At 45.8% G+C, this 23,261-nt stretch overlaps 1 non-coding gene and 1 pseudogene across 1 annotated transcript; both read right to left on the bottom strand.

Moving 5' to 3' along the window:
* Positions 1–15,669: 15,669 nt before the first annotated feature.
* LOC120677258 lies at positions 15,670–16,845 on the bottom strand (annotated as a pseudogene).
* Positions 16,846–22,573: 5,728 nt separating this feature from the next.
* Positions 22,574–22,682, bottom strand: LOC120680371. The gene has a single exon (XR_005677638.1). It is a non-coding gene; the product is annotated as a small nucleolar RNA R71 (small nucleolar RNA).
* Between the last annotated feature and the right edge of the window lie 579 nt (positions 22,683–23,261).

The following is a 23,261-nucleotide window of genomic DNA, read 5'->3' as shown; positions in this document are numbered from 1 at the left end:
CTTTCATTTTGTGTTTGAACCTCACTAAGGTCTTTAGAGAAAACCACTCCTACATTTAAAAAGGCTTTTATGTGGCTCAAGGTAGGGATATAATCGCATATCTTCCTCATTTATTTTGCTAGATCAAAGATCTTGTCTTTGAGAGATCATGTCACCTTTAGAACTTGGTCATGTGCATGTGTGTGTGAGGGATGAATGTCCTTTTGAGTGGTGTTTGACTTTGGCTTCTCCATCCTTCCCCTTGATCCTCTTCTTTTTTTTGGCTCGAGTAGATTGTAGGCTCACTCGCTTTTGCCTTTTTTTCTGTCTTTTTCAGGGGGATGGAGAGCTTTTGGTGAACCACTTTTGATGGACTTTATTGATGAATGTGCATAGTGGATGACCAAAGCACTTGATGATCATGACATCTCTCGAAAGGCAATGATATTTGATCAAGCTCAAAATGTCAAAAGATAGCTATATGGGTTCAATTCTATTCATGTATGGCTTTGGATAGGACTTGTATGGTTGAAAGTAAATGAGAGTTGCCTCATTTTAGTTTTTTAAAGAAAAACTCCAAGACTTCGAATTAGAAAGAACATGTCTCTCATTTTGTCATATCATGAGGGTCAATAAACAAAAGTTCAAGTGATCCTATCATGCAAGTTCCAAAGGTAACAAGTACTCGCATAAGAAATAAAACTTAGTCACCTTTGGAAGCTATGTGTGAATTCATCTCTTCCATGAGTTTCATCCAAATTTTAATTTATTTCATTTAGAACTAATTTTAATGAAAATCTGGAAGGAAAAGAAGGATGGGGTCGCAAACCTCCGTGACGAGTTGTACATGTTGATGTTTAGGCACGGGTGTAGTCTGGCTACATGTCTTGAGTTGCATCAGATTTTGCTCAACTTCGCCAAGGAGTTCATCTCAATGATGTTCATGATATTCATCTGCGCACTTGTTGAAAATATTAGAATAGGAGGTTGGTTGGTACACAAACATGTGTGCCAACCAACTATGTTTGTGTGCCAACCAACTAAAGCACAAGCATGAAGCATTTTTTTATTTTAGTTTATTTTAATCTAATTTTTTTTCAAACGTACTAGGCACTGTTGAAATAAACTTGTGCCCATTATCCTAGACTAGGGTAAGGCACGTTTAGGGTCTGGCGATAACCATAGACGGGGGCTCTAGCTTGGAAAACTCATAGACGTCTATTTCTTTGAGTTTCGGTAGTTCGGGCTCGGGGAATATATTCCCGTCATTGTCTTGGAGGGTCTATTGAACTAGGCTCTTTCCACTTACTTCTAAGCTTACCAGACCGAACAAATGAAGGCGGGAAATAGAGAAGAATACCTTATTTCCCACTTTGAAATGCTTGATCTCGATCCGCTTGTCTTGTCATCTTTTCATCTGCTCCTTGTAGAGCTTGGAGATGTGGCAGGCCTTCTTCCTTCATTCATCCAATTCAGCCTATTGGATTTTCCTTTTAACCTCGGCTGACTGGAGATCCATTTTCCACCTCTTAATTTCCCCATGGGATCTGAACTCAAGATCAACTGGTATACGGCAAGTTTTGCCATAGATCAGCTGGTACGGTGTTTGTCCTATCGGCATCTTGAAGGCTGTTCGATATGCCCAGAGTGCCTCGAGTATCATGCTATTCCATCCTTTCCCATGGCATTCACTCTCTTCCGCAGAATGTTTCTGATCTTCTTGTGAGATGTTTCTGCCTGGCCATTGGTCTAGGGATGATATGGAGTAGCAGCCTGGTGGTTTTACTCTCAACTCGCTGAGACACTTCCTATTGGTCTTGTCTTGTGAAGTGTGAGCCTTCACTACCAGACACGACTCTTGGAAATTCAAAGCAAGTAAATGTGATTTCCTGAACCATCTTCTTTGAATTCTTCGAGTCAGCCGCAACTCCGAAAGTGCTTTATCCATTTGGACAAATAGTCCATGGCCTCCCAGATGTACTTGCTCTGACATAGGGAAAGATTCACGAAGTAAACTCCCCATATATCGATTACTTCCAACTGAAGGTTGCTCTTCAGTGGCTAAGCATCAGGGAATTGAAATTCCCGTGTTTCTGACATCTTGGACACCACACAGATTCTTTAGCGTCTCAAAACTTGGTTGGCTAGAATTGTACATCTGCCAAACCTAAGCATGGATTCGGAATACTTGTAGTATCATCCTTATGATAAGGAGTGGCATGCTCAAGAATCTTGCCGGTCCTACATAGCGGGATGCAGCGGTGGAGTAAACTAGTAGCACCGACTTTGGATGGATAGCGATTCTCCCAAGGGTGGTATTTGCTGAGGTGAATTTAGCTTCTTCTTATCTTTGTCTAGAGATATATATCCACTCTCCATAGAATTCACTTAATCCTCATACCTTGGTCTGGATATAGTGACCTCTAGAAGAGTATCATCTCTTGAGAAGTCAATCGATTACTTGAATCCCTGAGAGATGAGCAGTCCCACAATTTGTCTGCTCCTTCCTTATCTCTGATTTTGAATTCTTGTAGGAGCAAAATCCAACGGATGAGTCATGACATGACTTCCTTCTTAATCAATAAGTGCTTTAGTGTAGCATGATCCGTGTATACTATCACCTTGGCACCATCCAAGAAGGAGCTGAACTTAAGGCAAATACCAATGCCAGAAGTTCCTTCTCCGTTGTTGGATAACTGAGATCAGGTCAATGTCTTACTTGCATAATATTTGGCATAATGCTGATTATCCTTGCATTGGCCTAGCACTGCTCCGACGGTGTAATCATTTGCAACGCCCGTGGCCTTGAAAGGAATTTTCCAATCGGGAGGATATACGATGGGTGTAGAAATGAGTGTCTCATGGCATTCAATGTCCTAGGACAGTCTTTTCTCTGACCATAAAGTGACACTTGTCCTTATTAAGGTCAAGGTGTGTTTCTTGGCAATTGCTAGAGATTGAGAAATCATCCATGAATGCTCTCAATTTGGTCAGAGAAAGTCGCCATCTTACACCTCTGAAGTAAGCTGGTGCGTTGCAAAGACCAACGACATTCACCGAGAGGCGAATGTGCCGAGGGACAGGTGAAGGTAGTCTTACTTGGTCATACGAACTTGGTTATGACCAGAACATCCGTCAAGGTATTGGAGGAATGAGTGTTTAGCCAGCCGTTCAAGCACCTAGTCAAAGAAGCGGAGAGGATAATGGTCATTTCGGATAGTCTTGTTGAATATCGATATGCGTCCTTGATGACTTCCCTCTGAGGTGTGATATCTCTACTCTCAAAGGTGAGCGCTCTCTTCTTTGGGACCACTTGAACTAGGCTGACCAAAACACCGTCTTACACCAGGTTGATGATGCCCGCGTGCAGTAGTCTCAATACCTTTTGGTTCACTACCTTTCTCATTGTTGACGCTCACTAACGACCATTTCCAGGCGTCAACTTGATCAGAAAATCATGAGAGTTTGCATTTCTTATACGCATCCTTATCCAATAAAGTTTCTAAATCACACTTTACCTTTTAGAATATGCAAGTTGTGTTTTCAAGCTAATATGCAGGTTACAAAGCACACTTTGGCCCGACACAAAATCCCAGAAAATATCAGAGTACCGATTCAGGCTCAAATGGACCAAGTGAAGCCCAAGAACTGAAGCAAACCCAGCTGGGGCAGGCCGTGCCTCAACTTTAGGACAAGGGGAGACCAAGACAAGCCCACTCCAGGAAGTTGGGGGCAGTTGGCGGCCCGGGTAGGCCGACCGACCTACCTGGTCGGCCGGCCAGGCCCATGGGCTCCACCGCCTAAACCAAGGCATGTGGCACTTCCCTGTTGGCTCAAAACATCGGTTTGGGGTGCTGCGGCTGGTGGCTCCCTGCTATAAATAGAAGGGGGGTAGAGAATAGAACACACACACACACACACACCCTACACACCTCTTCCTCTCTTGCATTCCTTGCATAGTCTTTAGGCTCAGTGGAGTTTAGGAGAAGTCTAGGAGTCATCGAGTCACCGGAGTTGCTCGAGAGTCTGGTATGGGTTCATCTCTAGCTCTCTCTTGTAATATTCGGCCATTTGTAATAGAATTAGTCAGTGGTTACCGATATCTGCTTGAAGTATATTCTGAGTTATCGAGTATGTGCTTCTTGTCATGGTTGCATTATTATTCAATGCTTGCATTGCATGATCGCCATGTGCTGGAGATCGTTAGTCTTTTGTTCTTAGAACTCTATCAACTGCTCCAGTATTCGTATGATTGCTCTAGTGTGATGTCTGTCCATCCGGAGGGTGGGGGCTCCGCGTGGGACACTAGAGTATCCCTTACTAGTGTAGACATGGTGTCTAGATTAGCTAAGAGTTGCTGGATGTCAACTATACCCATGGTTTGTAGAGGTAGCCGGCAGGTGCTGACAGCCCTGTCCGAGCCTTTTAGTAATCCACCACATTCGGTATGGGGAGTAGGAGGTACATAAAGTCACTGGGGTGTACGGGTTCCTCCCGTTACTTCTATTGCGATCTCCCTATTGTGTAGTTTAATCTTTGACGAGCTAGCTAATGAGAAAGTATAGATATAGCTAGCCTATCACAGCTGACTCGAGCTCTGACTTTTACCTTGCTCCCAGCCTAAAGTAACCTTTATTCTTTTATCCAAGAGAGTAGTTTGTGTGTGTGTCACACTACCTCCTACCATGTTATTATCTTGCCCCTGTTTGTGCATGCGAATATCCAATCTAGATAGAGCTCACCAACTGATCTATATATTCTCTCACTCATCTCCTTCCCTGCGGAAATATAAATGACACCCCGGTATACTCCCGGGTAAAATGCTACAGCGGTATTCCATGCGCTTGCGGATGTATTCGTGGTTCATGAAATACTGTCGTCCTAAATTGGCGTCTGCGGGCGTCATCGCTAGGTGATGTTGATAGGCGCCAACAAGCATTTTTTGCGCCATTGCCGGGGAAGGCACAGAGTGAAATATATAGACAGAGTTGTGAACAAAATCGAAATTGGTATTCGCTTGCTAAATAGGCTAACTTGGCTTTGTTTTCTTGTCTTTGTTGATATGAAAACAGGGTAGTGTATGACCAGTTTCGACTTGGCGCAAAACTTTCATTCCGATCCAGAGTCACTTTTGAGGAGGACGCGAGCTCGTCTCGTATCACCTCGGAGATCACTCTCGGCAGTTGATCCAGTCATCGTATCGTCGTCAGCTCCTAGAGCTATGGCCCAGAAGACACTCCGTGATTACTCTGCTCCGTCTGCTAGCCAGGTCCCGACCGGACCCGAGGTTAACACCGGAGGAGAAAATTCGAGATCAAGACGGGTCTCATTATGATGGTTCAGGCTAGTCCATTTTGTGGCAGGGACAATGAGGATGCCAATGCTCATCTCCAGCAGTTCCTGGAGCTCTGCAGTACTTTTGTTATCAAGGGTGTATCGCAAGATGCAATCCGGCTCTGTCTGTTTCCGTTTTCTCTCTTGGGGAGAGCAAAGCAATGGTTTTATGCTAACAAGGCTACTGTGGATACTTGGGACAAATGTGCCAAGGCGTTCCTCTCGAAGTTCTTCCCGACAGGCAAAACCAATGCTCTTCTTGGTCGGATTTCGAACTTTCAGTAGGCATCAAATGAGTCAATTCCGGAATCTTGGGAGAGGCTTCAGGAGTATATTCTGGCGTGTCCGCACCATGGAATGGATAACTGGCTCATTCTACAGAACTTCTACAACGGGTTGACACAGTCATCCTGTGATCATGTGGATGCCGCTGCGGGTGGAGCTTTCTTCTCGCTGACCATTGAAAGAGCTACATCATTGATCGAGAAGATGGTTTCCAACCAAAGTTGGAGCGATGATCGCCTCCAACCACGCCAGCGAGGTATGCACTCCGTCAAGGAGGCCGACATGCTCGCTATGAAGATTGATCTCCTCCTCAAGAAATTTTAGGATTATTCCCAAGATAAGGCTCAGATGCAAACACTTCAAGCCTAGGAAACTCGCATGACGTGCGAGGTCTGCTGGAATGTTGGACATTCGGGCGACAATTGCCTAGAAACCCAAGAAGAAGCTCTATTCCTCAATGGCAGCAATGGGTTTTGTCCACAAGGAGGTCAGGGGTGGAATCAACCACGCCCATATTACCAAGGAGGTAATGGGAATTCGAATTCTTTCGGTCCAAACCAGCCTACCTTGAGAGATCTTGTCTTCGGCCAAGCGAAGATCAGTGAGTCCCTTCAGAAGAAGTTGGCCGCTACAGACAAATCTATGGAGACCATCCATGCCAAGATGGACGGATTCTCCACTGCTATGAAGAACCAGCTGAGTTTCAATAAGGCGCTAGAAACTCAATTGGCTCAACTAGCTGTTGCTACACCTGCTGCTGAACTAGGGAAGATTCCGGGACAACCCGAATCAACTCTAGAAAGCGTGAATGTCATCAATGATATGTGGAAAGAGCCCCTTAGCAGGACATCCCTCAGCTATGCAGAGAAGCTCACACGCCCAAGAAGAGGTGTGTGGGGCGAGTTGGTAGCCACAATAAGAGAAGATCCTGGAACCCCAGTGATCAGCTGCTCAATCTTTGATTATGAATTTGATCACGCCCTTTGTGACCTTGGAACCAGCGTTAACATCATGCCCAAGGTGACTTTCGAGAAGTTAGGCTATCCATCAATTTCCCCTACCACTATGTGTGTTCAGCTGGCAGATTCCACGATAAGATATCCAGAATGAGTTGTGGAAAGGTTAATGGTAAAAGTCAAGAATATCTACATATTGGTGGACTTCATAGTCCTTGATATGGAAGGAGATCTTGGAATTCCTCTCATACTTGGGTGACCATTCCTCAAGGATGCAAATGCCAGAATTGTTGTGGGGAGAGGAAGAATTAGCCTCTGTATCAAGGGAAAGACCATGAAATTTAAATTCCAAAACAAGAAAGAGGTATTCCTGATTCATGAGGATAGTAAGAAACAAGGGCTATGGGCAGAGCCCGGTTGGGATGATCAAGACTATCACCCCTCTTCCAAGCCAGTTTGGGAGGATTGGGAAATTCATACTCCACCAACCGAGCCAGTGGAAGATGATCAGAAGATCCCTGATTTCATCACCAATACAGTATGGGAAGATCTGGAAATCATCTATCCAACATCCGAGGATCCTGTTCCTGCGCCGCCTACGCCAGCAAAGAAGACCAAGAAGGTGTGTCGTAAGAAGAACAAGACGTCATCGGCCGCTACTACTTCTCTAGGTACAAACGAAACGACCTCAACCTGATCAGGTATGGAGAAAGGTCTTGCTTGTTGACCCTAAACTAAGAGCTAGCTTGGGGGAGGTTCCCTCCCCTAAGTCAACTATATCCCTTTATTTGCTTTCAACAAAAAAATTGATAAAAACTTCCAAAAACAAAATAAAAATTTACTGCTTTATTTTCCTTTTCTATGATGCGCGGTAAGAATGTTTGAACTCCCTTTTGATAAGTTGAAAGGATGAGTTTTGCTTTTCTCTATCATATCTGTTGTGCCTAGTTTGAAAATAAGAGTTCTCTTGAGTTTATATTCGTTGGTTATACAAATATGTTGTCAATAAACCTGAAAGTTCCGTGGGTTGCATATGCTTGATCCGAGTCTAAGTTGTTGTGAGTTTAGATATGGTAAATAAGGTTATGCAAGCTTGTTCTAGTGATGCTTGAAGTCTGGAGTTGTTTTCGAAAAAAAAAATTTAAAAAATTAAAAGGCAAGTTTCCCAGCGATATGCAATGTCCTACCAGAGCCATATGTCATATTCCATGAAAAACCCTTATACATATGCTGCTTGATATTCTGTTGAGTTTTGTCAAATTGGGTGACCCTAGTAAGATGATCTTCATGCTTTCTCGATCATAACCACGTACACATCCCATCCATTTCTTATATTCCTACACTGGGAATTAACACCACCATCAACTTCACATCTATAAATGCTCCATGTCTTGGTGATCTCTCTCGTAGAATATTCCTGAAATAAAATATAGTTAGATTATGGTTGCCCCAAAAAGAAGAGAAAAGATGGCATGACAAAGAAGCATGACCAAAAAAAGGAGAGAAAAAGGGGGTAACCATGTCTCAAAAAAGAGAGAGAGAGAGAGACAGGGATGATTCGAGAGAGAAAAGCCATTACCTCAAGGAGTAAGCCATATTCATCCATCTATCCATCCATTCATACACTTGCACCTTTTGATCGAGATTACATGACTTGTTTCTCCATGGATCCTCTCTTTGACTTTACAATAAATAGAATACAAGTGTGCTCTGTTCTTATCCTACCTTGAGCTCCACAAAGACTTGTAGTAGTAGGAAATATCAAAGGCAAACACTGCCCTAGTAAATAAATACAAGATGAGTGCCTTGAGAGAGTTATCCTGGAGCTTTGCCATGTTTTCAAAAAATCTTTCAAAAAAAAGTGTCTCCAGATGGATTGAGGATCTATGAACAAGTACTGCTTTATGCACCATTCTAACTCTCAACAGCCCAAAACAAGGAGACAGCTAAAAAGCCCCATGAGGGAGTAAGGTAATTGAGCAAAGGTATGCTAACTAACTTATTTAAGTTTATAGATGAATCTCTTTACTTCAGACTATAACATGATAGGTAAGGTACGAGTCAAAGTGATTTTCTGATAAACAACCTGATTTGTCCTACTTTGCTCGAGACGAGCATAGGACAGCTTGGGGGATCTTGTTGATGCTCACTAACGACTATTTCCAGGCGTCAACTTGATCAGAAAATCATGAGAGTTTGCATTTCTTACACGCATCCTTATCTAATAAAGTTCCTAAATCACACTTTAACTTTTAGAATATGCAAGTTGTGTTTTGAAGCTAATATGCAGGTTACAAGCAGACTTTGGCCCGACACAAAATCACAGAAAATATCTTAGTGCCGATTCAGGCTCAAATGGACCAAGTGAAGCCCAAGAACTGAAGCAAACCCAGCTGGGACAGGCCGTGCCTCAACTTTAGGACATGGGGAGACCAAGACAAGCCCACTCCAGGAAGTTGGGGGCGGTTGGTGGCCTGGGTAGGCCGACCGACCTACCTAGTCAGCCGGCCAGGCCAGTGGGCTCCACCGCCTCAACCAATGCACGTGGCGCTTTCCTGTTGGCTCACAACATCGGTTTTGGGTGCTGCGGCTGGTGGCTCCCTGCTATAAATAGAAGGAGGGGTAGAGAATAGAACACACACACCACACACCTCTTCCTCTCTTGCATTCCTTGCATAGTCTTTAGGCTCAGTGGAGTTTAGGAGAAGTCTAGGAGTCATCGAGTCGCCGGAGTTGCTCGAGAGTCTGGTATGGGTTCATCTCTAGCTCTCTCTTGTAATATTCGGTCATTTGTAATAGAATTAAACTGTGGTTACTGATATCTGCTTGAAGTATATTCTGAGTTATCGAGTATATGCTTCTTGTCATGGTTGCGTTATTATTCAATGCTTTCATTGTATGATCGCCCTGTGCTGGAGATGGTTAGTCTTTTGTTCTTAGAACTCTATCAACTGCTCCAGTATTCGTATGATTGCTCTAGTGGGATGTCTGTCCATCCGGAGGGTGGGGGCTCCGCGCGGGACACTAGAGTATCCCTTACTAGTGTAGACATGGTGTCTAGATTAGCTAAGAGTTGCTGGATGTCAACTATACCCACGGTTTGTAGAGGTAGCCGGCAGGTGGTGACAGCTCTATCCGAGCCTTTTAGTAATCCTCCACGTTCGGTATGGGGGGTAGGAGGTACATAAAGTCGCCGGGGTGTACGGGTTTTTCCCGTTACTTCGATAGCGTTCTCCTTGTTGTGTAGTTTAATCTCTGACGAGCTAACTAATGAGAAAGTGTAGATATAGCTAGCCTAGCACAGCTGACTCGAGCTCTGACTTTTACCTTGCTCCCAACCTAAAGTAACCGTTATTCTTTTATCCAAGAGAGTAGTTTGTGTGGGTGTCACACTACCTCCTACCATGTTATTATCTTACCCATGTGCGAATATCCTATCTAGATAGAGCTCACCAACTGATCTATATATTCTCTCACTCATCACCTTCCCTGCGGAAATATAAATGACACCCCGGTATACTCCCGGGTAAAATGCTACAGCGGTATTCCGTGCGCTTGCGGATCTATTCGTGGTTCATGAAATACTACCGTCCCAAATTGGCGTCTGCGGGCGTCATCGCCAGGGATTTAATATCCGACAGGTGTCCGGTAACCGCCGGCCTCTAGTACCGGTATACCGGTCCGGTTTGGCTGGTTACCGGTTGGAACCGGTGGAATTCGAATTTGAATTCAAATGGCGCAGTTCAACCGGTTAGTACCGGTATACCGGCCGGTTTGACCGGTTTACCGGCCGGTTTGACTGGTAACCGGCCGGTTTGCCTGGTAACCGGTCAAATTCAATTTTTTTCTTTTTTGGTTTAAATTCAAATGCCCGCAAAGTATACTAAATAAATGTTTGTACAACATATTTTAGTCTAAATGAACCCTCCAATCCTCTTTTGTACTACTTTTGTATGCACGTTTTTTTGTTTAACTTCAAATCCCCACAAACTATACTAAATGAACGAATTTTTGAGAAAATTTGACACCATTAGATTCGTCGCACCTTGAAGTATTTTTAGGAATTTTTTGGGAATTTTTCATTTGTTTGAATTTAAATTTAAATTTTGAATTTGGGCTGGTTTGGTACCGGCCCAAACCGGAACCGGACCGGACCGGTTTGACCGGTAACCGGTAAAACCGGACTGGTTCCCACCGGTTAGGTAAACCCTGGTCATCGCTAGGTGACGTTGGTAGGCGCCAACACTCATCGCATTGTTCAACCATCACTGGTGCTCTCAGGATGACTTATGTTCCGGTTCCATAAAAATGCGATGGGTGCACAAGTCGGGGCTGATCCCCTTTCTAGTCCTGGAGAGAATACCCGATGACGGACCGGTACTTTCTCTAGGACTGCAACGAGCTGCCGAGTCTCACTCTCTGTCAGCTTGTCACTGATGATGACTGGCATGCTACTGTTGTTGTTGGAGGAAGGCGTTCTTCATCCTAGGAGGCAGCGGTTTCAGCTCAAGAAGAAGATGTTGCGGTTTTTCTTCTTCGTTGAGTTTGAGGTGGCCGCCTGGATCTGGTTCCTCGGTGAATTGAATGGCATCTTCTTCAGAGATAGACTGCCTTCTCCATTGGGTCTTTCACCGGTCTAGCCTTTTGCAATTGTATTGCCTGAACAGACTAGCCTGACCGAGATATTCTCTTTGTCAACCTCAAGATATGAAGAGTAGCTCAGAATCCATTGGAGTTGACAAGTGGCCCTATTGGCTGACCGATCAAGAGAACTTATCACCTTTAGGGATATCGAAGATGTGGAAATCTCCTTACTTTCCATCATCTGGCCGTCGATCCACTGCAGGTGCTTACAGGAGAAGGACACGAGTTCCTTTGGATTGTAGAAGTTCTCTTGTGGTGCAGCGTCCCCAATAGTGCAGAGGAGGTTTCAGGAATTAAATTCCTGCTCCCTCTATCCATTCCTTGCTAGTGATCACAGTAAGACCCTCAATCTGTGATGTAGCGTCTGGAATGAATGCCTTTGATCTTGAGGTAATGCACTTATGCTCCTTCAGCATGTTCGAAATATGACCGAGGTAAAGATGAGCATTGGCATATCATCAATGAGTGGCTCATGATCTGTGGACTTGATTGGTTCGGTAATTTTCCACTATGTGTGGTGGAGGTGAGAGGATGCAGCTGATAGAGTGGTCAGTTGGTTTGGGTGGAAAAAGGGGCTCCGAAAACCAACAAAATGTTGCTTCAGCATCTTCCGGAATACGATGAGGTGTCCCGAATTTTACCATTAGCAAAGATCTTTCCCACGTTATTCCAAGTGCGAACACTTTGGTAGCAGGGAAGCAAAAATTCATCCATTAACTTGATCCAATCTCCTTCGGCTCTCCCTGCCGTATGGTCATACCAAACTTTTGCTTCACCCGTCAGAGAGAACGGGGAGAGCTTCACCATAAGGTGTTTTGGTTCGAACCGGGTATGGTTGAATTCTAGCAGGTGAGGATAGGGATACTAGTCCTTTCTCATAGAGAAGGACTATGCGAGAAACCTTGGCTGCGAGACTGGGACTGGTCTCGTAACCATCAGATAAGGGGGTCGTAGGGTGGTGGCCGTTCCAAAAACTCGCGGGATGGAACTGCCGGATAACTAGGAGTAGAACTCCATGTGGATGGGCGGAAAGGTGTACAGCTGAACAAATTCTAGACTAGTGTTGCTACCGTTCCCCGGCAACGGTGCCAGAAAGCTTGTTGGCACTCCTTAGCCTAAATGAATTACTCCGCAAGCGCACAGAGACCGATGGAGCTTTCACATTGGAGTATTCCAAAGTATCGAATCCACGGGGAACGATAAAGCGCGACCAGACCTAGAACTAGTTCAACCGGACCCACCAGGGGAAGAGAGGTAAGTGGGCCGAGGGTCTAACATCGGTTAGCCAACTCATTACCTAGAAGACTTGCAACTAAACTATCTTGATTTGCTTCGGCGACCTAAGCGAATGGCTCAGAAAGGGGTGAGAAGGGGCCCAACATACTTTTGGCAATCCTACTGCTATGAAAACACCCGAACATAGTGGACTACAAAGGACGGACAGGGCTGTCACCACCTACCGCCTACCACTGCAGTACTGTGGGGTGGAACACAACCCTATGTAACTAACCAAGTCTAGGCACCACGCCTAACACTATCGAGTTACGTACCCCTGCCAACCGGCAAGACAGAAAGCACTCTCAAATAAGTAGAACTTGCTACATACGCAGACTGGGGATCCCGCAGATCAAAGACGGAGGATGGATCCATATCCCCTCGCCACCACCATTCCAACCACGCGAGCGTCGTCCTATTTGATTGAGCGGAGCTGCTAGCACTTCTGGACCGCTAGCATTTGAGGTGTACAAAAGCCAAACTAAGTCTCACACTGAAGTGTTGATAGAACTCTTGACTTGTAATTTCCCTTCCCATGTGTGTGCCTACATCAGAAGTACAGAACATCGTGTGCCTTCTTGAGACTGGCTTACTGTTAAGATTTTATCTATACCAAATAGTGATATCAGATATACTCCCTTTCACAATGTTAGTTCAGTCTCTTAATCTAGGTGGCAAAGTCTTTGATTAAGATTAAATAAAACTATGGTAAATTCGTACTCTTTAGGACAGGAACGAGATTGAAAGATATTAAGGACAGGAACATTTTCACGTTCACGGTCGCTCCTGTTCACTTAAATCAAGATGAAGCACTAAGTTACGGCCTGTTTGGATGGGCTAAACTTGAGTGCTAAACTTTATCACCTAACAGCACTCAGACCTTTGCTAAAGTTTTTAAATCTTGAATAAAATTTAGCTCACTCCATTAGCCCTCCTGTTTGAATGCACAGTGCTAAAGTTTAGCACTTTTAAGCATTAGCACTCAGTGGCGGATCTCGTGACTTTTGACGCCTAGGGCCACTAGCCCACTATATATATACACACACACAACTCACACCGGGTTAAAAAAAATACCGTCCGCAGCGGGTTAAAATACTGCTCGCACGGGGACTAATACCAATAAGTAACAAATTATCTCATAAATGCATAAGTTTAGTATCTCAATGAAATATTAAAATCCACGATATTTGGCACGCAAATGAGGAGCAATCTTTACTATGGATATTTGGTAGAAACCTATGGCCTCTATTAATTGCGCATTGTTAAGAATATCTCCAGAATGCATAATTATCAGTTTGGCAGACACCAACCGCCGGCCGGCAGGCCGCGGCGACTGCTCACCAAGTGTGTTGGCGCGGCCGCGCCGCATCGCGCTGCCGCCGTGCGCCGCACGCCGCACGCTGCGCTGCTGCCGTGCCAGGGAGCGGTGTAGCCGTGTAGGAGATGAGGAGCAGCTGTGCAGGGAGCGGGGCAAGGCACCGCTGGCCAGAGGGGAAAACGCGGAGGCGGAGTCAGGGTCGGCGCTTGCTACGGTTCGTCAATCGTCACGAGGACGGGCTGGGCCTTCTATTGCTGCCTCTTGCCTGTTGGGCCAGAAAAACGAACTATACTCTAAAGGATTTTCTGAATTTTTTTTATTTTTATATTATTTTTTTTCGATTTATCAAAAATATATGTCGTTATATTTTTTTTGCAAATATGTCACCCTGCCGCCGGTTCGTTTGACGGTAAGGAGATACCGCCAGATGAACCGGCGGTATGACCCGCCTGACAGCATTCCGCCGGATCAAATGGCGGTAGGAGGCCGGCCGGTGGGCCTTGGTGGGCCGGGAACTTACCGCCAGTTGAGACGGCGGTAGCTGGAGCTTACCGCCGGCTCATCTGGCGGTAAGTACCTACCGCCGGTTCGTCCGGCGGTAAGAGGCCCCACTTAATCCCCGCCGGCTCCGCAAGCGCCGCCGCCCGCCCGCTTGAACGCAGAGCTGTAAGCATGACATTGCAAAACAACAATCCAAAAACCATCATTTCACGCAGGAATATTTCAATTATATAGCATAAAAGATACGTACTGAATTAAAAGTTTGTTCTCCATCCGACTATATGATCATCTAATGTCAGCAAACTAGCTTACTAGTATAACTCAGATGCAGTCTGTCATAAATCAGTGAACCCACAAGGAAATGAACAATAAGTTTTATACCATTTACATACTTGGATAAATCTAACAAAACCATTGGCAAACTGAATTCACTTTATATCATTTCAGTCACAAGTGATGTGAAACATAAAGGGCACCAACTTAGTTGATAAGGTATTGGTGATGTATCAATCCTAGAAGGATTGTGTGTTGCCGCAGGGGGATTAATAAATTTTCACCCCTTGTAATTCCTCTATGAAAAATTGAAGCGATGAAACATGGTCGTTTCTAGCAACCAGGAGAACTGGACCACCACCACGTATAGTCTATACTGATGTGTAAATATGCCACCCAAACAAGCTTTAGATGAGAGGACTGACAATTGTCGAGGGTAAAGTTTATAGCAAATAATATAAAAAATAAGAATATTTCCACTGTATAAGAAAATTCTTGTCCTTGACAATAAAGCATTAAGTTATCAAAAGGCCAGTTGAGATCCCAAGAAAGAAGGCAAGAAACAATAGAACCAAGAATCACTCGCTAGCAAAGCTTTACATCTGGTTCATTGTCTAGAACACACTCAATGCATCAAGTGCATCATCTATTTGAAAAATCCATTTGCCTAAACCAACGGAAAAGTAGATTTTTTATGCTGATTATTGAGTTTTCTTGTGCACATTGAAATATAGAATAAACTTTTCCCAAGTAGTAAGCCCTAAATCTCTCTAGAAATTATGTAAACTGGGGGGAAGGAACAGAACAAAGACACAACTAATACTCAGTTTGAAATGGAGAGCAGACTGACATGTTCTATCTAAAGACAACTGATACTCAGTTTGAAGTGGAGAGCAGACTGGCATGTTCTATCTCATTTATGAAACTGAATCAATCACAGTACATATCAAGACTGATTTAACTTCCAAGAAATAAAGAAGCTAATCAAGAAAGAACACCTGACTGTGTTTAAAGCATCTATCTACTTTCCCTTGTGTGAAAAATATTACAAGGGAATCTACGAATCGGAATCCCTGTGAAACCATAGGACAATCACAAGAAACATGATGCCAACACGAGTTATTGAATAATGAGTAAACTTGCATTTACAATACAATATATCAACGAATGAATAAACTAAATATATCCAGAGGGAACATTCAAGGATTAAGTATTAAAGAGGTAAACAAGAGACTATATTTAGAAAGAGTTCAATGCATCCATCCATTCTCCCATGTAAGAACAATCTAACAACCAGGGAACTGGTATCCATGAGAAAAAAACAATAGAATAAAAAGAACATAACGCAATCATGAACCATTCAATCATCATATGAACAGTGAGGAGAAGCAGTACAGCCCACATCAAATGGATCTTCCGATCCACAACAATGCCAATACTGGAACACTTTGCCTGAATCCGGGGTATCCATGGTTCCACCAGCGTAAACACTCTCAAACTTTCTCTTTGTCTCTCCTGGCATGGAAGCAAAAGGGAAGTGATGAGCCGAAATGTTTGATGACAAATACCTTGGTTAATATCTCTCCCTAATCAGATTGCTAAGCTGTCTCATGAGGATGTGATAGTATGGGGCTAAAAGAACCACGGAGATTACTACCAAGGGTAAGCATTGTAACTTGGTGAGAGTTTAGAACTGGGACTTATTAGTGCATCACAAGGAAATCATACGTTTTTCTAATGTAAAACTGGAAAAGGCTAAACCAGCTCATGATAGGAAAGCTTAAATGTGTGTGCCCCCAAATTGCGCAGAACAGCTTCGAAATTGCGCACCAAATTAGCTAATCATTTTTCAGTTTTGAACGAAGAATTGCTCCTATTCTTAAATTTTGATCCATGGAGATAACTCTAAAGAAAAGTTCATTGAGTATGAATAATCTTTCTACCAAAGAGCGAACTTATTGCTTCAGATGGTAACTTTCTTGACATCCCACCTAAGCCAGTTCAGCACATTTGGCCTCAAATTAGTCGTATACTTCAAATGATTACCTCCGAAGTGGGCGGTGTGGTAGCGGCAGGCTGAGGGGTGGTTCGCCGTCGGGTCGTACTGCTGCTTGCAGTTCTTGCAGGTGCAGAGCACGGGCCCGGCCGCGCCCCCACTGCTGGCCGCCGTCGCCCGGAGACGGCCGAGCGGGGATAGCCGGACGGAGGGAGCGGGGCGAAGTGGGGCCGCGGCAGCGGCGGACGTGCGAGCGGCGGCGCGGCCATAGGTAGCAGTGGCGGAGCCAGGAATTTGTGGCTGGGTATGCCAAATTCCTGGCTCCGCCACTGGCTGCTGCTGTGCTACATAAGGGGCGCCGCACGTCCTGTCGGCCGCTGCGGCGGCGCCGGCTGCACCTGGCCGTAGGCCGCCGGTGGCTGGCTCCTTCGTGCTGGGAGCCGCAGGGGGCTGGTGGTCGGCCGGAGTTGGGCTTGGGCAGGTCGCCGCCTCGCCAGACGCCGGACGTTGGGCGGCGCCGGGGAGGACGCGACGCGACTCGCAGTCGCAGGAGCAGGATGTGAGCCTGGCGGCGAGCGTCGATTAACAGGGGTGGGCGGCAGGGGATGAGGGGAATCAACAGGCAGGCAGCAGCGACGGGATCAGACGGGACGGAGGAAATCTTGAATACTACACTGATAAGTGGATGGAGGTGGATCTAGGGTGTTCCTCTTACCTTTACCTTGCTGAGTTGCTGGCTTGCTTGAATTGAAGGCCAAGGGTGCAGGGAGGGTGGAGCACAGGAGCAGTACTCGTCGGCGCCGCTGGCCGCTGGCCCGCCAGCCAGCTGGTGCCCCCTCCTTCTCGCTGCTGCTTGCTGGGGAGGCGTCGCGGCGAGGGGCCTGCCCGGCTGCCCCTGCCGCCGGACAGGCGGAGGCCGGAGGGTCGGAGGGTGGAGGCGGAGACGCACTGGGGCCGGGCCGGGAGGAGCCGGTGTGCGGACGGCGGCGCCGGAAGGTCGGGGTGGGGGGGGGGGGGGGACAGGGGCTCGGCGCCTGGCGCTCGGGGCGAGACACAAGCAAGAGATAAAGAGGGATGGATTGGTCTTCTTGCTTTGCTGGGCTTTGGACTGGTGAATTGAGCCCATATGTTGTATAGGATAGTATACATCTATGAATACTTATTTGTATTTTTCTCTAAATCTTGGGTATGCCTTGGCATACAGGGGTATACCCCTAGCGCCGCCCCTAATAGGTAGGATGGGCCCCGTCGGATCGGGAGGCGGAGGCTCTCAGCAAGGATTGGATTAGTGGTTGACTGGTTGCTTCTCAATTTGGGCTGTGTAGCGCTCTGGGCCGGGAAAAATTGAAGAGAGTCACGATTAAAAAAATTGAGTAAAGTTCCATTAGTGGCTTTCGGAATTTTTTGGTACATTGGATCTCTTATCTTACCCAAACAATTTTGCTACTCCACTACGAATAATATAAACTAGGTAATACCTCGCAGTCTCGCACGTTGCAGTCTGAAATATTTTAAACAGAATTTTAAGATGAAATTTAAAAATAGAAACACTAAGGTGATTGCATGGTAATATTCTTTTGTAAACGACATTATATGAAAACATGTTCATTTTGTTGAGAGAGACTTGAACGGCTAATGATTGATCCTCCATGTATTATTACTATTGGGATTTGGTAGTGTGGTACTCATAAAATCTAATAAATTCTATGCATGAATGCTATTAGTCAAAGAAAATCGATGAAAGACATAAATAGATAGTTCTAGTAAATGTGATGTGGCATCTTATATAATGGACTCCTATATGATGATGGCGCTTTGCTCGCAGAAGTCCTAGAAAGTTTTTGAGGTGAAGTTCGATCCCAGATCGATGATGATGGTGTTGGGGAAGTTGAACAGGTACAATATGTCATAGATGAAATCTACAACTCTGTCTGCACTCTGTGTGGTCACCGGCTTGTACTCGATACACTTCGTGAAATTGTCGATGGCGACCAGCACATAGATGAATCCTCTTATGGCCTTTGCTAGGGGGCCGATCATGTCGAGCCCCCAGATTTCGAAAGGTCAGGATGGTGGGATGGATCAGGTTGTGTGCTGGTACCTTTGCTTGTTTTCCGGAGAACTAGCATTTTTTCTATTGTCTTACGAGGATTTCTGCATCTTTCAGGGATGTGGGCCAATAGAAGCCAGCTCTGAAAGCTTTGCCACCTAGCGTCCTTGATTCTGCGTGGTTTCCGGACACTCCCAAGTGGATCTCGTCGTGTATGCTCTTTCCCTCTTCTCGTGGGATGCACTTCATGAGTACACCGGAATGGAAACCTCTTTTGTAGAGTTTGTCTCCCACTAGGACATAGCCTTTGCTTCTTCTGGCAATTGTTGCTGCCTTGTTTTTATCTGTCGGTAGTTTTTAATTAGTGATGAAGTCGATGATTTCGGTTCTCCAGTCTACGTCTACCATCATGACCTCTTGGTTTTCGTCTGCCTGGTAGAGTCGAGGGTGGCCATTGTGGGTTTTTTGATAGACTGGTGATGCAATTCTTGGACGAACACGCAAGGTGGAACTTGGGCTCGGGTTGATCCAAGTTTGGAGAGAATGTCGGTGCCAACATTGTTGTTGCGTACGACGTGGTGAATCTCCAACCCAACGAATTTGTTTTCCAATTTGCGTACCTCGGCGACATAGTCATCCATTCTTTTGTTGTTGATGTCCCACTCCTTGTTCACTTGTTGGATGAGTAGTTTTGAGTCTCCAAAGACAAATAACCTCTTGATTCTAAGGGAGATCACCAGGCGTAGCCCGTGAAGTAGTGCTTCATACTCGGCTTCATTGTTGCAGATTTCAAAAAGGATCTGGAGGACGTATTTGAGTTGCTGTCCTATTGGAGAGATGAAGAGGACACCTGCTTTTTCCTCTGGCTGCTTTCAATGAGCCATCGAAGTACATTGTTCAATACTCTACCATGTTTGCTGGAGCTGGGATTTGATTTTCCCTCCACTCTGCCATGAAGTTGACTACTGCCTGCGACTTGATGACGGTTTTTAGCTTGAAGTCAGGGTGAAGAGCTCTGAGTTCCGTTGCCCATTTGGCGATTCTGCCGATAGCCTCTGGATTGTGGAGTACTCAGTGTTACTGTCGTTGTGCTTTCGGGCTTGCCTTAGCATCTTACCTGTCCATCCGAAGGGTGGGGGACCCGGGGGTGCTAGGGTAGTGACCTCATATGCGGGCATGGTGCCCGGGTATGTGGGATCCTTTGGATATGATGGTGCTCCACTGTGTGACTGGGGTAGACCGCAGGTGGTGACAGTCTTGTCGGTCCGTCGGGAAGCTGCTTCTCGGTTTGCATACTCCCCGACGTTCAGGTACGGTGTAGGAGTTTATGCAAAGATGAAACTGGACTGGATGTTCTCCAGTGCAGGTCATTCTCCCCGATATCCCTAATTTCCCGGCACCTGCAACTCTAAGCAATGTGGCTAATGTAACTTATCCGCTAATATGAATAGTATACCAGGAATCTTTGTCTATGCTCCCACTAACCTTAGGATTGCATGTTTATTCTTTATTCATGAGAGTTGGCTGTTCTGTGTGTGTCACATTACCCCTAATTATCATTCATTTATCACTTACCCCTGTATAGTCAGTGGTCTTCATCTTACTTCATACGTGTCATGGTTATGCAACTAAGTAAATACACTTTACACAACTGTTGACGGTGCTTAAGTGCCATTTTCACCCGTCAACTATACTCAATAATAAAGGAAAACTGCATGCCATACTCGCATATTTGTATCACTAACCTTGCTCCATAGTTATTTTCGAGTTTTGTACATTTCAGATAAGCAGGAGCGAAATAAAACAAAAACACGAAGCAGACGCCATACAACTACGCAGAATATCGCGTCCGGCGTCACCCACTTACAAGGAGGGCCCATCTGGCAGAGCAAACGGACGCACCACGCATAATGCATACAAGGAAAGATATCAGGGCCCACATGTCAGCCTGCTATAGAAGGATAAGGACGAGAGGCGGCCAGGTGGGGCCGGCCGACCCCCTGGGTCAGCCGAACCTGGCCGGCCTCCCGTCCAGGTGCATTTCGAGGAGGAGTCGGCCCCAAGTCTCCTGATTACCTTCCATACGTGCATTTGGCGGGAACCGACCTCCACTAGTATAAATAGAGCCCCCTCTCACCCCTCACACACACACACACACACACACACACACACACACACACACACACACACACACACACACACACACACACACACACACACACACACACACACACACACTTCATTCCATTCTCTCCAAGAAGGCTCTCCTCTCTCTTGCTCTCTTAGCTAGGTAGTGGAGCTAGGCTAGTTCTCTTTAGCGAGCAAGTCGTCCTCGGGGTCGTTGAGCAATCCTCGGCTCCTGGTATGGCTTTGTATCTGACTTGTCAGACTTCTATTCATAATATAGAGTTTTGCCATGGTTGCTTTACTATCTTGATAGTTTATCAATCCATGCTTAGTTCATTCATAAGTTATGATACGATCTTGGTTAGGCCAGATGATCCGGGTACGGATAGAGGTTCGTTGTGCTTTCGGGCATGCTCTAGTGTTTTACTCGTCCATCCGAAGGGTGGGAGACCTGGGGGCACTAGAGTAGTGACTTCATACACGAGCGTGGTGCTCGGGTATGCGGGATCCTTCGAATATGACCGTGCTCCACGGTGTGACTGGGGTAGACGGTAGGTGGTGACAGCCTTGTCCGTCCAGCGTAACAGCGGTGTTGCGTTTAGCGTACTCCCCGACGTTCGGGTTCGGTGTAGGAGTTCATGCAAAGAGGTAACGGGACTGGATGTACTCTGGTGCGGGACCTTCTCCCCGCTATCCCATTTTCCTGGCACCTACAGTCCGAACCATGATCTAACATGGCCCCAACTTTGGATAGAAGCACTCTAACACCTAACCTAGCCTAAGCTCCAGCTGACTTGACGTAGGATAGAGTAGTTCTTTGTTTTATAGTTTCTCTCCTTTATTCCTTCCTCTTGGAGTGTGGATGTGTGCTGTGTCGTATTACCCTTGCTTATTCTTTATCTGTACTTACACCTGTTAGAGTATTGTCTATTGCATGAGGCACAATGTCATGGTTAATGTTGAGTACAATACCTTTGCCGCTGCCGTCCTTTGGGACACAAATAAATGACGATACCCTTACTCTCTGGGTGAAATGCTACAACGGTATATCCATGCGCTTGCGGATCCATCTGTAATCGTATTGATTATACCACGAGAGTGGCACCCCTTGGGTGCAATTGCTAGGATGGGTTTGGCATCCTTATTCCTAGTGATTGCGCTAAGAAATGTCAACAAGCATTTCTAGCGCCGTTGCCGGGGACGGCATGTGAACAAAGATATTGTGCTAATATTAACTTAGACCTTGTACTCAGGATATAGTCTTTACTCTTTCAGGCTAATGTCACTTTATGTCTTCTTTTATTTTTGATTTGAAAGAAGACAGGGGTAGTGTATGACCGGTTTCTCCCTGCTGGAAAACTACACAGACAATCCAGAGAGGCTCGTGAGAAGGGCACGACCTCGCGTCGTTCCTCCTCTCGCTATCCTCCCGGCACAGGAACCCATTTCGGAAGCACCACACGTTCTTGAGGCTATGGCTGAAAAGATTCTCCGCGAGTTCTCCGTCCCCTCCACCAACAATGTGGCCACTGGCCCCAACATCAATGTCGGGGACGTGAACTTCGAGCTAAAATCAAGCCTCATCAATATGGTGCAGGCTAGCCCATTCTGTGGCAAGACGAACGAGGACGCAGAAGCACATTTGCAGAATTTTCTGGAGCTCTGCGACACCGTTGTCATACGGGGTGTCGCCGCCGACATTGTCAAGCTTCGTCTGTTTCCCTTTTCCCTCCTGGGGAAGGCAAAATAGTGGTTTTATAAAGAAAAGGACATCAACACCTGGGCCAAATGCTCCAAGGCGTTCCTCGCAAAATTCTTCCCGCTGGGCAAAACAAATGCCCTGTGCGGGAGAATTTCAAGTTTCTAGCAGATAGGGATGGAATCCATCCCAGAAGCTTGGGAGAGGCTACAGGAATACATCCTGGCCTGTCCTCATCATGGCATGGATGAGTGTCTCATCTTGCAAAGCTTCTACAATGGGCTCACAACGACATCTCGAGCCAACATTGATGCTGCTGTTGGAGGAGCCTTCCTCAACCTGACTATAGCCAAATCCAAAGCATTGGTCGAGAAGATGGTCTCCAATCAGGGGTGGAGTGATGAACAACTCCAACCCCGCACCAAGGGCACGCATACCGTCAAGGAGACGGATATGATCGTTGCCAAAATGGACCTCCTACTGAAGCATCTCGGCAAAAGGGCCGAACTTAAGAAGCATAGAGAAAACTATGCTCATGCCATGGAATCGCACTTCACGTGCGAAGTCTGTGGTAATGATGGACACTCGGGGAACGACTGCCCCGAAACCCGTGAAGATTGCGCCTACCTCAACAACAACAACAACAACGGGTACCGTCCACAACAAGGAGGCCAGGGGTGGAACCAGCTACGTCCACCTTTTCAGGGAGGTAATAACTACAATCCTTCTTATAATTTGAATTTCAATTCAAACCAACCTCCCTTGAGAGAACTTGTTCTTGACCAAGTTAAAATCAATGAAAATATAAATAAAAAGCTTTTGGT

This window comes from Panicum virgatum, chromosome 6N, assembly GCF_016808335.1.
Source record: "Panicum virgatum strain AP13 chromosome 6N, P.virgatum_v5, whole genome shotgun sequence".
In the NCBI taxonomy this organism is placed as follows: Eukaryota; Viridiplantae; Streptophyta; class Magnoliopsida; order Poales; family Poaceae; genus Panicum; species Panicum virgatum.
The sequence above is the reverse complement of the archived record's forward strand: the minus strand, read 5'-3'. Positions and strand labels throughout refer to the sequence as shown.